A 13093-nucleotide genomic window follows, 5' to 3' on the forward strand; every position below is an offset into this window, starting at 1 on the left:
GTTTGCTGGAACTTGCTATGTAGACCAAGTTGGTTTTGATCTCATAGTCACCTGCCTCTGCCTCCTGAGTGCTGGGATTAAAGGCGTGCGCCATCATGTTTAGAAGGTCACTTGTTTTAATACAAAAATTGCACAATATTTTAAAAATCAGAATATAAAAATATATAAACTAAAAAGTGGTTTAAAACTCCTCTTCAAGGGGAGGAAAAGTTACTAGCCAGGTGACACAGGCCCATGATGTCAGAGTCTGGGTCCTTTTGAGGCTTCCAGAACTTGCTCTGAAGGAAAACTTGTGGCACACACAGGCCTTCTTTCTTATTCAGTCTCTCAAAACACATACTCATTCGGCACTCCTTCATAGCTGGCATCGCATCCATGAAGAGCTGGGCCAGGAATTCTAGAAGACAAGCAGTGGTAAGCTCCAAGGCACTCTATAGCAATTCCCTTCCATCTTGGAGGGAAGCTCCTTAAGACATAGATGCTCTAAGAGGTGAAACTTCTATCCTGTTGGGAAGTCCAGGAAGGAAACAACTCAAAGATTTTAGTCCCTGAAGCTGACCAGATTCACCAGGCTCCTCCATCTCCATGCATATGTAAGTGGCAAGGACCACTGCCTGGAATGGGCAAAGAGCAACTGAGTTGTTGCTTGCAGGTTGTGCAGTGAGCTCCAAATTTCCTGCTTTTGTGAGCTTTCACCCATGCTGGGGTGGGCTTTTGGTGATGCAGCTGTCTTTGAGTCATTTCTGCTATTTTAAGTAACCCCTCATCCATACTCCACATTAAAAAAATATGATCTTGTTGTATCTTGGCTGAAATAAAAATCTAAGCATGGCAGGATCATATAGCCCATAGTCTTGGAATAAGACACTTCTGCCTGATTTTAATACCTTGTAAATGTTTTGTAAGACAAGGCGCACCTTCTCAGGGTGAATAACCAAGAGCACAAAGATCAAGATGACAGCATCCACAGTCTCTGGTGGAATATGATCAACAAGGTCATACCTAGTGAGGTCACACTGAAACACCTTGCATCTCTGAGTTATATGAGGGATTTTGCCTAATGTAGTCAACTGCTCTTGGAGAAAAATCACAGTCATAGGCAAATATATTCAAATCTTTTTCTAAAAGCTGGAATAAACAGTCCCCAAATCCACAGACAACTTCCAACATAGTCAAATTCTGACCTTCATACTCTCTACATGATCTTGGCTCTTCAAACTCGCTGGTGGTCCAATGTCTATCCTTAAAAAAAATTGGTACTGTTCCAATTGTAAAAAAGGTCCCAGTTCTTCTGAACCTTTTTCCACTTTCTGCTATTTAAAGCCAGGCACCAAAGCTTGGTCTCCATGTGGTTTCTCCTCTCTTTCAGAGCTGAGAATGCTTGCCTGAGGTTCTTTCCTTTGTAAAGAAGCCATCTCAGCTGCTACTGACATGTTTGACATTGAAGATTCTCCACTCTCTAATCACCTGAGGAATTTGTGCACATATTGCAGAGAGAGGGTTTTCTCTGATGATTTGATGATTTTTTTTCAGGTCATTTTCACTCTTCAACAGCATAAGGGGTTGTACAGAGCTTACTACATTCAGAAACCAGAATTTTCATGTACTAGATTCTAATTCAAATCAGAATGAGTCAAATACTACAAGAAATGAGCTCCCTTTGGAAAAGGAAGGCTTCCATGAATTAACTGTGAAATTTGTGAAGAAAATTCTCAACTCTCAGTGCTTGTGGAACGTGTGGCTTCAAACGGCAACAACTGCCTGAACTGAAAGCAGGTAGTCAACTGATAAATAGAAGTGGGGTCATAGCTGGTTGGGGGTGCAGGTTTGTGTTTTCAGAGGTGATGGCACTAAGTTCTGGAGTCCCAGGTTTCTGATCACAACCTGAAAGTGTCACTTTCTAATCAGAGCTCTCATAGTGCCATCATGGGGCAAAAGTAGGGGGAATGACCAAGGTGGCTGAAGTCCAGAGGATCCACCACCTCTCTTAGGACACTTGGGGTAAACTAGGCTTCAAGCATCCCAAGGGCATGTTGAGGGCTGTCTACGACAGCAGTCAGACAGGTTCACCAGGTCCACAGCACTCTGGGCTCAGGGTCCTCCATTTGCTGAGTCACCAATGGGGGCCAGTCAGGGCACACTTACCCATCAGTTATGCCCAGGCCTTGGGGTTAGAATCTTGAGGTGAAAAACCCCTAGACTAGACCAGCAAACCCCAAGGACTCACCATTGTGACTCCCTGGGTGGGTTTTCCCAAATTCCTGTTTTGCCTAAACAGGGTCAGTACCACCTCGGAATCATATGGAGGTTTAATTGTGGTCCCCTTTTCTGCCTGGTTGGAGGACAGTGCCACCTCAGAATCACTCAACACTTAGGATGCAACCTCTTGTGAGGGATCAGCCCACTCCAGCTCCTATCTGTCTAACCCAGGGGCCCTTACCTGGTTTGAACATCCACTCTGGTTCTCCGTCTTGCTTCACCTGGTGAGAGCTCTGGTTTGGGGCCTCACCATCCTCTTTGGTTTCCTGGAAGGAGACATTGGAAACCCTTTTGGGGTGCACACTTCTCTGTTCCAGGGGCTGCTGGAGGGATGCATGGTCCAGGAGCCCCAGCCTCTATGACTGACAGAGGTAAGGGTATGGCTTGATCTCACTGGGGCCTTCAGAAATGTGGGAACTTCTGGGAATCAATAAACCAACAACTGGTTCAGATGAAGGAGAGTTTATTTACGCCAGTGGGACATGTGGATTGTTCCATAGTGGCACCAGCCCTGAGCTTAAGTTTGTAGGGAAATTTATAGTAAGGAAGCAAGTAGGGAGTTCCAGAAGCTATGTGAGGTACTTACATAAGAGGCTACACATAAGCACGTGAAAATAAAAGATCATAAGAATGTAGCAGTTTGGCAAGCAAAGATTTCAATGGTGGGTAGGCTGATAATAACTGCAGGGGGCAGAGTCAGATTTCTGTTTACTTTCCCCATTCTTTTCTTGTTTCTTTCTACCCCATCCTGGGGGCTTTCCACAAGGCTCTTTGCAACCACTTCATTGTCAGTACATTTCCAATTCCCACCACATAAGCTACATAAACCCTTTCCTCCCCAAGTTGTTTTTGATCAGAGTGCTTTATCTCTAGAACATGGCCCAAACTATAAACAAACCCATATTCTTTTACTAATTCTTGTCTCCAGCTTTTGAAAAAATATTATTTTTAAGTGCACACCCATGTCATGCAATTCCTGCAGAGGTCAGAAGAGGGTGTCAGATCCCCTGGAATCAGAGTTGTGGATGGTTGCTAGCTGTTACATAAAAAAGGTGGCAGGGGGCAAAATCGCCATAAAACAGGAAGAGAGGACTCTGGCAAAGCAAGAGTTTATTTGGGGTTAGTGGACCTGGGACTCAGCTTGGGAGTGAGTGAAACCAGCAGCCTAATGGCTGCTGGGGGTGGGCAGCTTATAAAGGGAAAAGAATGCAGAAAAAGAGAATATTTTTCTGCTGTTTGGGGCCGTTCAGGGAGGGCATGGTGTCTGTACCTGGTGAAACTTATTGAGGAAAACCTCTATTGTAAAACATTTTTTTTTTTACAATGACAAGGTTCCAGGAACCCACTGCAGCTACAGGGCTTGGGAACCAGTTTATCAGCCTATGTAGCATGCTTTGGTGATCACAATGCACTGGGTCACCAGTTCCTGCAGCTCTTTTGTCAGCTTGCAGGTGGCTGATAGTTGGCTGACTTAGTTCCTCCTGGGGGCTTTATTGTTTCTGGGTCTGGGGTCACCTGGACCTGAACCCTGTCATTCCAGCCTTTTATAGCATAGATTTGGGGCAATGTTCCTTATCTGGCTACTTCCTGCTGGGTAAGGTCAGAGACAAAAGGGGGAGGGGGTTTGAAGTAAGGTGATGAGGCTGGGTCTGGAAGGGTTCCTCTCAGGCTTCCGTTTCCCGGTATCCACTAGTGTTAGAACATTCCTTGTGCATCATGTTTGGCAGTTATATCCTGCTGAGGGAAAAGTAAGCAAGTTTGTTAAATCTGGTATGAGTTTATTGGTGGATATGATCCTGAAGACAGTGGATGAAGCATGGGATCACTGTCAATATGAGGCCAATAGTGACTAGGGTCCCAATTAAAGGATAGAGCCATGGGAGCACTCCTTGAAAAATTCCCCATGATGACTGCTGCTGGTCTTGAGTATATCTTTGGGAAAGGTCTTGTGCCACCTTGTGAAGGTGTTGGAGACTGTATTCTATTTTACCCAACTGATTAATATAATAGCAGCATTCTTCTCCCAAGAAAACACAAGTTCCTCCGTTTTCTGCAGTTAGGAGGTCAAGTGCATGTCTATTTTGGAGGGTGACTTTTGTCAGGGAGGAAAGTTGTAAAGCCTGAATAGATTGGGTGGTGTCCTCAATAGCTAAGGAGAGTTGGTCACTCAAGTCATGGATTTCCTGGGAAAGTTTCTAGGGGCCTTCATGTCTGTTTTTTTCCTATGAGGCTGAGCTGTATTTGTCTAATTCCCTCTACATGAGGCATCTTCCAGGAGGCTGCTCAATGGTATCTGCAGTTCCAAGACGGGCATCCCTCTCATCCCCCCAGATTCCTGCAGTCCTCCCTAGTTTGGTCTTCTATAAATCAAAGGAACCTTGGGTCACTGAGGTTCCTGGGGAGTGTAAAAAAGAGGTCAATGGATGGACAGCTAGAGGTTTAATTTTGGGAGGTATTCAGGAGGTTAATTTCTTGATTCTTAACATCAATTTCCCAAACCTCAAAGGTGAACTTATGGGGGGCGGTTGAGCAGGGTGAGGTGAAAATAGTGAGAGGAAGGAGGATGAGGAGGAGGAGGAGGAGGAGGAGGAGGAAGAGGAAGTCCTTCCTTCTTCAATGGCAGCCAGGGATGGGACTTTGGAGACCTTAAATTTTAGGGGTCTTGTAATGACCACCATGGTACTTGCTGTGTTCCTGAGCAGGCTTGAGCTTAGAAAGATGGAGCTAGCCTTATTGTCCCAGGAGTTTGGCTGCCATTGGAGTAGACAGGATCATGAGATGGGGTTCAGTCCAGTGCAGCTGGAGGGTTCCCTTCAGTCCCTTGTGTTGATCAGTGGACTGGAGGTACGTGAGGTCTCCTGGCTGAAAGGGGTGGGAGACCTGGTCTTTGGATGCCTGTGGCATGATCTGGTAAGCATGCTTTTTGAGTTTTCATATAAGACTGAAAGCAGATGTGTAGTCATGGAGGGGAAAGGATTGTTGGAATGGTAGATTGCTCAGGAGGAAAGGCCTGCCGTACATAAGCTCAAAAGGACTAAAAACAGTTGGAGCTCATTGGATGATTCATAAATTGGTTAGATCTAGGGGTAGGAGAGTGACCCAAGATTGATGTAATTCCAAGGAGAGTTTATTAAGGTGATCCTTGAGGAGTGAATTAGCATATTACACCTTGCCTGATGACTGGGGATGGTAGGGAATGTGTAGTTTCCAGGTTATTCCCAGGGAACAAGACACTGTCTGGGTCACGTTAGAGATGAAGGCTGGGTCATTTTCAGATTGGAGGGCAAGGGGGAGGCCAAAGCATGGAAGGATGTTTTGGATTAGACAGCTAGCCACTATGTCTGCCATTTCCCCCGTAGTGGAAAAAGCGTCTATCCATCCCAGGAAGTTATCTACCAAGACTAGTAGGTACCTGAACTTTTTGCAAGCTGGAATATGGGTAAAGTCTATTTTCCAATCAACCCCAGGGAGAGCTCCTCTATGTTGGTGGGGTTTAAAGGAGGGATGTGGGTGGCCCACTGTTGTGGAAAATCTTGTGATTGATTTTGCCTTTTGCCTTATATACCTATCATGCTGGAATGCATTGCTTCCCATTTAGAAACTGAAACTTATCATGCTAATAGAGCATCTGGCCTGCTAGATTGTAATAGGATACCAGTCTGCCATGCTAATAAGGGATCCCATAGGCTGTGTTATGATTGGACTATTACCCTTATATAAGCTTGTATTTTCTTGCAATAAAGTAGATCTGTGTCACTGAACCTGGCCTCCTGCATCTGAATGCGGCGATGCTGGCGCAGACTCCTCACCAGCCCTGGGGTCTGGACCGGAAAACTGATCGGAGGAACTAAGTGAGCAGGAGAGTGGCCATAGCCAGAGGAGAGCAGCCACAGCTGGCGACCACACCTGGTGCCCAAGGTGGGGCTGGGACCCCCTCCCCACAGAGCTGTAACACTCTGAGCTGTAACACCTTGGGATCCCTATGCCCCCTTTCTAGGTGCTCTTCCCGTGGTTGCTCACTGCTTTCATTATGTTCTGCTTTTCCTTCCAGCTCACAATCTTCAGTTGGGCATGCCACTCCTGTCTTCGCTGATCGTCTCATTGAATGGTCCCTGAGTCCCTTTGGGTACATCTTGCAGGCTGAGTGACCTCCGGTATGGGGAATAGTCATCCAGCTGCTGCCAGCCCCTGCACTGCTGCACTGGTTTCTCTCCTCAGGAGTAGGCAAATTAGGGTAACAGAAGAGGATGTAACTAAGGTTTTAGATGAAGTACTAGCTCTTGCCCCCTGGTTTACATTCTCGTTGCTGGGATCCTGAACAATGGGTTTGCATTTTATTCTTGGCCCAGCGTAGAGAAGTCAGGAGGGACGCCTACAGTCTGAGCTGTTCTACCCTGTTGTTTCAGCCATTCTGGCCTCCCTTTGGGGGGTTCCCCCTGAAGCCCCTGAACAGGACAATCTCCTGTTAAAGGAGCTAGATGAGCAAATACAACAACAGGACGCTGGGGATGGCCTCTCCCAGGCATTTCCAGTTAAAAAAAAATTAACGGATTGTTGTTCTGATGAAATTATGACTGTTAACAATGATATAAAAAATGAGGAATTGGGGTTTGAGAGCTCCCCTGATGAAAAACAGGAAGTCAATATCGCCTCTGCCCCACCACTACAGGGCGGTGGCTACCCTCCACCATCTTGTATTGGCTTTGATGAAAAACAGGGAGTTAAGGCAGCCTCTGCTCAGCCATTACAGGGTGATGGCTACTTTCTGCCATCTTGCACTAGCTTTAAGGAAGATCCCCCCCTGTCCATCTACCCCTTCCTTCTGGAGGAGGACTGGAAGCCCCTCCCAACTAGGCCCCTCTTCTATGATACAATGGGAGATTTTCCACAGTTCTTCCCAGTTACTGTCAATCAGGGACAACAGAACCCCAATGTCTGGAATCCATATTCTCATGATACCTTAAGGAAGCTGCGTAAGGCAGCAGTTGAGGATGGCATTCACTCCCCCTGGTTTGGTCAATTATTAGATACAGTCAGTCATTTGGCCAATACCCCCTATGATTGGCAGAATATTCCTGCTTACAAGGAGGCAATTTCCTTTTATGGAAAGCTGCTTACCAAGATGAATGTGAACCACAGGCAGAGTGCAATAAAACTGCTAACATCCAAAACATTGGAATTGATGCTCTAGTAGGACGCAGCAATTTTGAGACCACCCCCCCAAGCTCAGGCACAGGGACCTCCCCACTACTTTGAACAAGTACGGCTTTGCTCGTTTCGTGCCTTTTGAAGTATGCCGACTCGTCGTGATACCAAATTAACCAAATTGATACAAAAACCAGGTGAGTCTTTCTCTGATTTTGTTGAGAGATGCCAACAAAGTATAAATAGAAAGATCAGTCATCTGGGAGTTGCTGATGCCTTGCTCAAGGATCTTGTATATGAAGGCTGCTCTACAGAGTGTCACCTTGCCATAGGACCTGTTAGACACAAGGATGTCTCTGAATGGATTCTGGCCTGCCAAGATTTGGGGACCGCTCAGGCCCATGCCTCAGCCCTTGCTGAGGCACTGGCTGCTCATCATCCACAGGCTGAGATGGACAAAAGCAAATGTTAGGCCTGCAGGGGACAGGGCCATTGGTCACGTCCCTGTCCTAATAAGATTATGAAAGAGGCCAAAAGGACACTTGTTCCCCCTTCAAAATGCCCGAGATGCCACAAAGGCTTTCATTGGGCAAGAAAATGCAGGTCTAAGGTGGATGCAGATGGTAAACCCATACAAAAGGTGCCTTTAAATGGGCAATGGGGTGCCTCTCAGCCCTGCCCCAAAGAGAGGAAGTAAGGGAATACACTCCCCACGTCCAATGGATGATACCTATTGATTTGCATAAGCCTAGGATGCAACTTTCCCTAGATGGCCATAAGTTTAAAGGCCTAATTGATACAGGGGCCGATATTACTGTAATCAGACAGGAAGAAGCCTTGTCTCATTGGCACCGTAAACCTGGACCCCCTATACAAGGTGTTTGGGACTTACAAAATACTTTACAGGTCCAATGTCCCATGGTCTAGACTGACCCAGACAGCAATACAGGAGCTATTAAACCGCTACTAGCTGCAGGGCTTCCCCATAACCTGTGGGGGAGAGATATCCTCTGCAATATGGAGGTTGGTCTAACTACCAATGACAAATCCTTTTATGATGACTGCATTGTAGACCAGCGGTTAGGTAATGGCCCCCACCCTCACCCTCAATTCTAACAGCCACTGCTCCACTGCCCAAGTTGCCCCCCATAAAACTAACGTGGGACACTAAAGTTCCCATATGGGTGGAGCAGTGGCCTCTTCCTTCACATAAATTAGTTCATTTGATCTCCTTGGTCCAGGAACAGTTATTCTTGGGTCATATTGAGCCCTTACTTAGTCCTCATAATTCTCCCATTTTTGTTATACAAAAGAGATCAGGAAAGTGGAGACTTTTACATGATTTAAGGGCTATTAATGAGCATATGAAGCTGTTAGGGACCCTTCAACCGGGGCTGCCTCATCCTACTGCTATTCCCAAAGAATGCACAATTATTATAATAGATATTAAGGACTGTTTCTTCTCTATTCCTCTTCATGAAGATGATAAGCCCTATTTTGCCTTCTCTATACCTGCCACTAACCATAATCTACACCTGCCACTAACCATAACCTTCCAGTTCAACACTATCAGTGGAAGGTTTTGCCACCAATATTATGTGGCCCATGCCTGCAGACCTTTGATGACTGAGGTTTATATTTTACATTATATGGATGACATTCTTATCGCCCATAAGGATCCTAAGATCTTACAAGGAGCTTTTCAAAAGCTCAAAACAAACCTCCAGGCATTAGGTCTTAGTATTGCAGCAGATGAAATACAGTTACATGCCCCTTATACCTTTTGGGGCCACTCTATTCAAGATGTCATCTGGCCCATAGTTCCTGTTCTTACCTTACTAGATGAGATTACACTTTCAGAAGCGCAGACCCTCTGTGGCAACATCAATTGGATATGGGGCTTCTTACTCATGTCCACAGAAGAGCTTACACTGCTCTTTGACTTCTTGCGGGGTACTGATATGGTCTCCATTCCCTGCAAGTTCTCTCTGGAGGCACAACGTGTTGTCACAACAATCAATTCTCACCTGTCCCAAGCATTTGTAAATAAGATACAGCCAAAGTTGCCCATCCAAGCACTAGTTATTCCTACTAAAAACACCCCTATGGGAGTGCTCTGGCAGACCCAGGGCATCCTGATATGGGTCCACTCTTCATGGAGTCAATTTCACAAGGTCACCCTGGCTATTGGGGCATGGGCTATGCTAACCCTTAAATTTGTCCGCACCTCCTGCCTTCTGTATGGCCACAAACCTGAATCGTTGGTTCTTCCCGTTCCACTTCACATGCTACAGTCATTGTTCCTTGACAACCCTGGCTTCCAAACTCTTCCTAAGGCTCCCCTAATCTTTACTGATTCTAGTAAATGCAAATTTGGTTATGTAATTTACCAGGAATGACAAGTTTCCTCACATAAGGTTTTCCCTTTCCAGGGATCTGTACAGCTCTGAGAGCTCTCAGCCATGTTACAGGTCTTTCAGGATCTCCTTACAACTCCATGTAATATTCTGATAGTGCTTATGTAGTTCAGACTCTACAACATCTGGCCTTTGCAGCTTTCCAGCCCTGCCAGAGTCCCCTTGATTTGTTACTCTCTTCATTACAACTATTACTCGAGCAGCGCTCTGCCCCTTGGTATATTCAACACTTGCGGTCTCATACTAATCTCCTGGGGCTTCTGGCAAAGGGCAATGCCGCCATTGACAAACTGGTCCTGAGCGCCACCCTAGACAACACCCTAATTCAACAAGCTAGAGATTTACACGCCCGCTTCCACCTTTCTCCCCAAGCTATACATAGGCTCCTCCCTACCTTGCTGATTCAGAGCTGTAAACATTTGGTACGTGCATGCTCCTCTTGTGCCCCTCTTTTACCTCTGGGGCCATTACAACCCTCCAGAACTCTCCCTAGAGGCCTTGGCCCCAACAAGAAATGGCAAATGGACATCATTCATTTTCTCCTTTTGGTAAGCTCAAGTATATCCATCATATTATTGACACTTATTCCAATGTCCATATTGCATTGGCCTGCTCTGGTGAGACAGCTTTACATGCCATAAGAACTGTTAAATATGCCATGGTCCTTATGGAAATTCCATGTCAAATAAAATCAGATAATGGTCCTTGTTATGTTTCTGCTACCTTCAGCCAATTTTAATATGGCTGGATTATTGGGCACATAACTGGTATCCCTTACAAACCTCAGGGTCAAGGGATTGTTGAACATTCCCACCAAGCACTCATTAAACAAATACAGAAAGTAGGGGAAGACAGTGATACAGGCCCCCACTATAAGGACCCCAATTTTGTTATACAGCAAGATCTATTTGTATTAAACTTTCTAAAATTTGACTCAAATGGCATCCCACCAGCAATAAAGCATTGGAGGGTGTTCACTCAGCCCACTCCTGCCCCCATGGTAAGATGGAAAGACCCTCTCACAAGTGAATGGAAAGGTCCACACCTATTATTAACACAAGGGTGAGGCTATGCTTGTGTCTTTCCATGATGGAAAGCCTCCCTCCATAACCACTGACCCTGGAGATGGCAGCCCTGACCCTGGAGGAAGCGGCGCACCTCTCAACCACCGAGAGACCAACCTGGCGTTGAAGACCGTGAAAGTGACAGGTTCCAATGGCACACCCGATAACCTGGGGCGACCTTAAGTATCTCACTTCACAAGCAAAGACTATAGCCAATCAAAACCCTCAAACCAGAGGGAACCCCCTGTCTATGTTCCTTATTATGTGTGCCATCATTACTGCTAACTCCTGAATTTTGGACCCTGCATTGTTAAGGGTCTTGATAATTTTGTTAAAACTCGTATTTCTCTCGTTCAGTTAGCTGTTGCCCCACCTCCAGATCTTGCCAGGAATGTCTTTGCAAACAAGGACCCACTGTTCCTTGCCCTTACCAACCTATAATAATAGAGATATGAAAATTAAGGCTTGAGCATAGGTGTAAAATCTTATGGAACAACCATGCAATGGACCTGAGACAATGGCCCAACTGCCAGAGCCACAGGAAACACCTTGCAATATATGCTCCTGTTGGCAGACTGTGAGACCAATGCCTAGAACTTGCCACTCCCTAATCCCCATCATTACCCCAGATGGGACGACCCCGCTCCATCAGCTTTCATTGAATTCTTAGCCCCTTAAGAGGCCTTTGCATGGGCCAAAGCTTGATACACTGCCTCTCCCTCTGCTGGACCATACCAAAGGACTCACCCTTCGAGGCCTGGTAGTCAGTGACGGGTAAGATCCCCAAAAGATGGGACAACCTAAGACAGGCACAGTCCATAATGCTCGGTGACCCTTGAGGTGGGGACAACAATGCAAAGGCAAAGAACCTCAACTCCCACTGGTTGGCATGGAGTTGGCCCAAACTGCTCTCGAGAGAACTCGCCATCTTGAAGGATGGAGCCCACCCTTCGAGGCCTGGTAGTCAGTGACGGGTAAGATCCCCAAAAGATGGGACAACCTAAGACAGGCACAGTCCATAATGCTCGGTGACCCTTGAGGTGGGGACAACAATGCAAAGGCAAAGAACCTCAACTCCCACTGGTTGGCATGGAGTTGGCCCAAACTGCTCTCGAGAGAACTCGCCATCTTGAAGGATGGAGCCCACAATAGGGATCAATCCCTTGCCTATGACACCGCATACAGCCCCTGGACTGATAACAGTATATATTCTGAACTGTGCCTCACTCTTAAAAATGAAAAAGTAGGGGGAGATGTTGTCGAAAATCTTGTGACTGATTTTGCCTTTTGCCTTACATACCTATCATGCTGGAATGCATTGCTTCCTGTTTAGAAACTGAAACCTATCATGCTAATAGGGCATCTGGCCCACTAGATTGTAATAGGATACCAGTCTGCCACATTAATAAGGGATCCCATATGCTGTGTTATAACTGGACTATTACCCTTATATAAGCCTGTACTTTCTTGCAATAAAGCATATCTGTGTCACTGAACCTGGTCTCCTGTGTCTGAATGCAGTGACGCTGGCACAGACTCCTCACCAGCCCTGGGGTCTGGGCCGGATGACTGATCGAAGGAACTAAGAGAGCAGGAGAGCAGTCATAGCCGGAGGAGAGCAGCCACAGCCGGCGACCACAGCCCACATCCTGAGGGGAAACAGCAACACAGATGGAGCAGGAGCAGGTGAGTTCTGTGAGCAGGGGAAGGAGTTTAGGGTGAAAAATGAGGGGTTCAAGAAATTTGTAAAGTAGGTGTCTGTAGGAGGCTAGGCATGAGACCAATAGCACAGGCTCACCCTGCTTCCTGTTGATGAGCAGGAAGACGCTGACCAGAAATCTACCCTGGCAGCTAGAAACCAACAACACATCCACAGCTCCAATAGAAGGATGCCAATGAGACATAAGGGACCAATGGGAGGAGGGAAGGGGGTATAAAGGAGATGCCTGTGTTCACAATAAATGAGCTCACTTGCACATTGCCTAGTGAGTGTCCCGGAGTCTGTGTCATTGACTTCACGCCTACTTATCCCCTGCCCCGGTGGGGAGGAGGTCAAAGGGACCTTGGCTGCAACATCTGGTGCCCAACATGGGTTCCCCATGCTGGCATGGGCATTGACCTTCCTTGGGTTCCGGCCATTGTTATGGTGGCAGCTTTTCTCTTCTGGACCGTGTTACACTTTTCTGCCAGCCGTGCATTGACCACTCT

General features: G+C 46.5%; 1 pseudogene; it reads right to left on the bottom strand.

Moving 5' to 3' along the window:
• Nucleotides 1-355: 355 nt before the first annotated feature.
• Nucleotides 356-1415, bottom strand: LOC103724575 (annotated as a pseudogene).
• Nucleotides 1416-13093: the final 11678 nt, after the last annotated feature.

Source organism: Nannospalax galili, unplaced genomic scaffold (genome assembly GCF_000622305.1).
Source record: "Nannospalax galili isolate Female #2095 unplaced genomic scaffold, S.galili_v1.0 scaffold1228, whole genome shotgun sequence".
In the NCBI taxonomy this organism is placed as follows: domain Eukaryota; kingdom Metazoa; phylum Chordata; class Mammalia; order Rodentia; family Spalacidae; genus Nannospalax; species Nannospalax galili.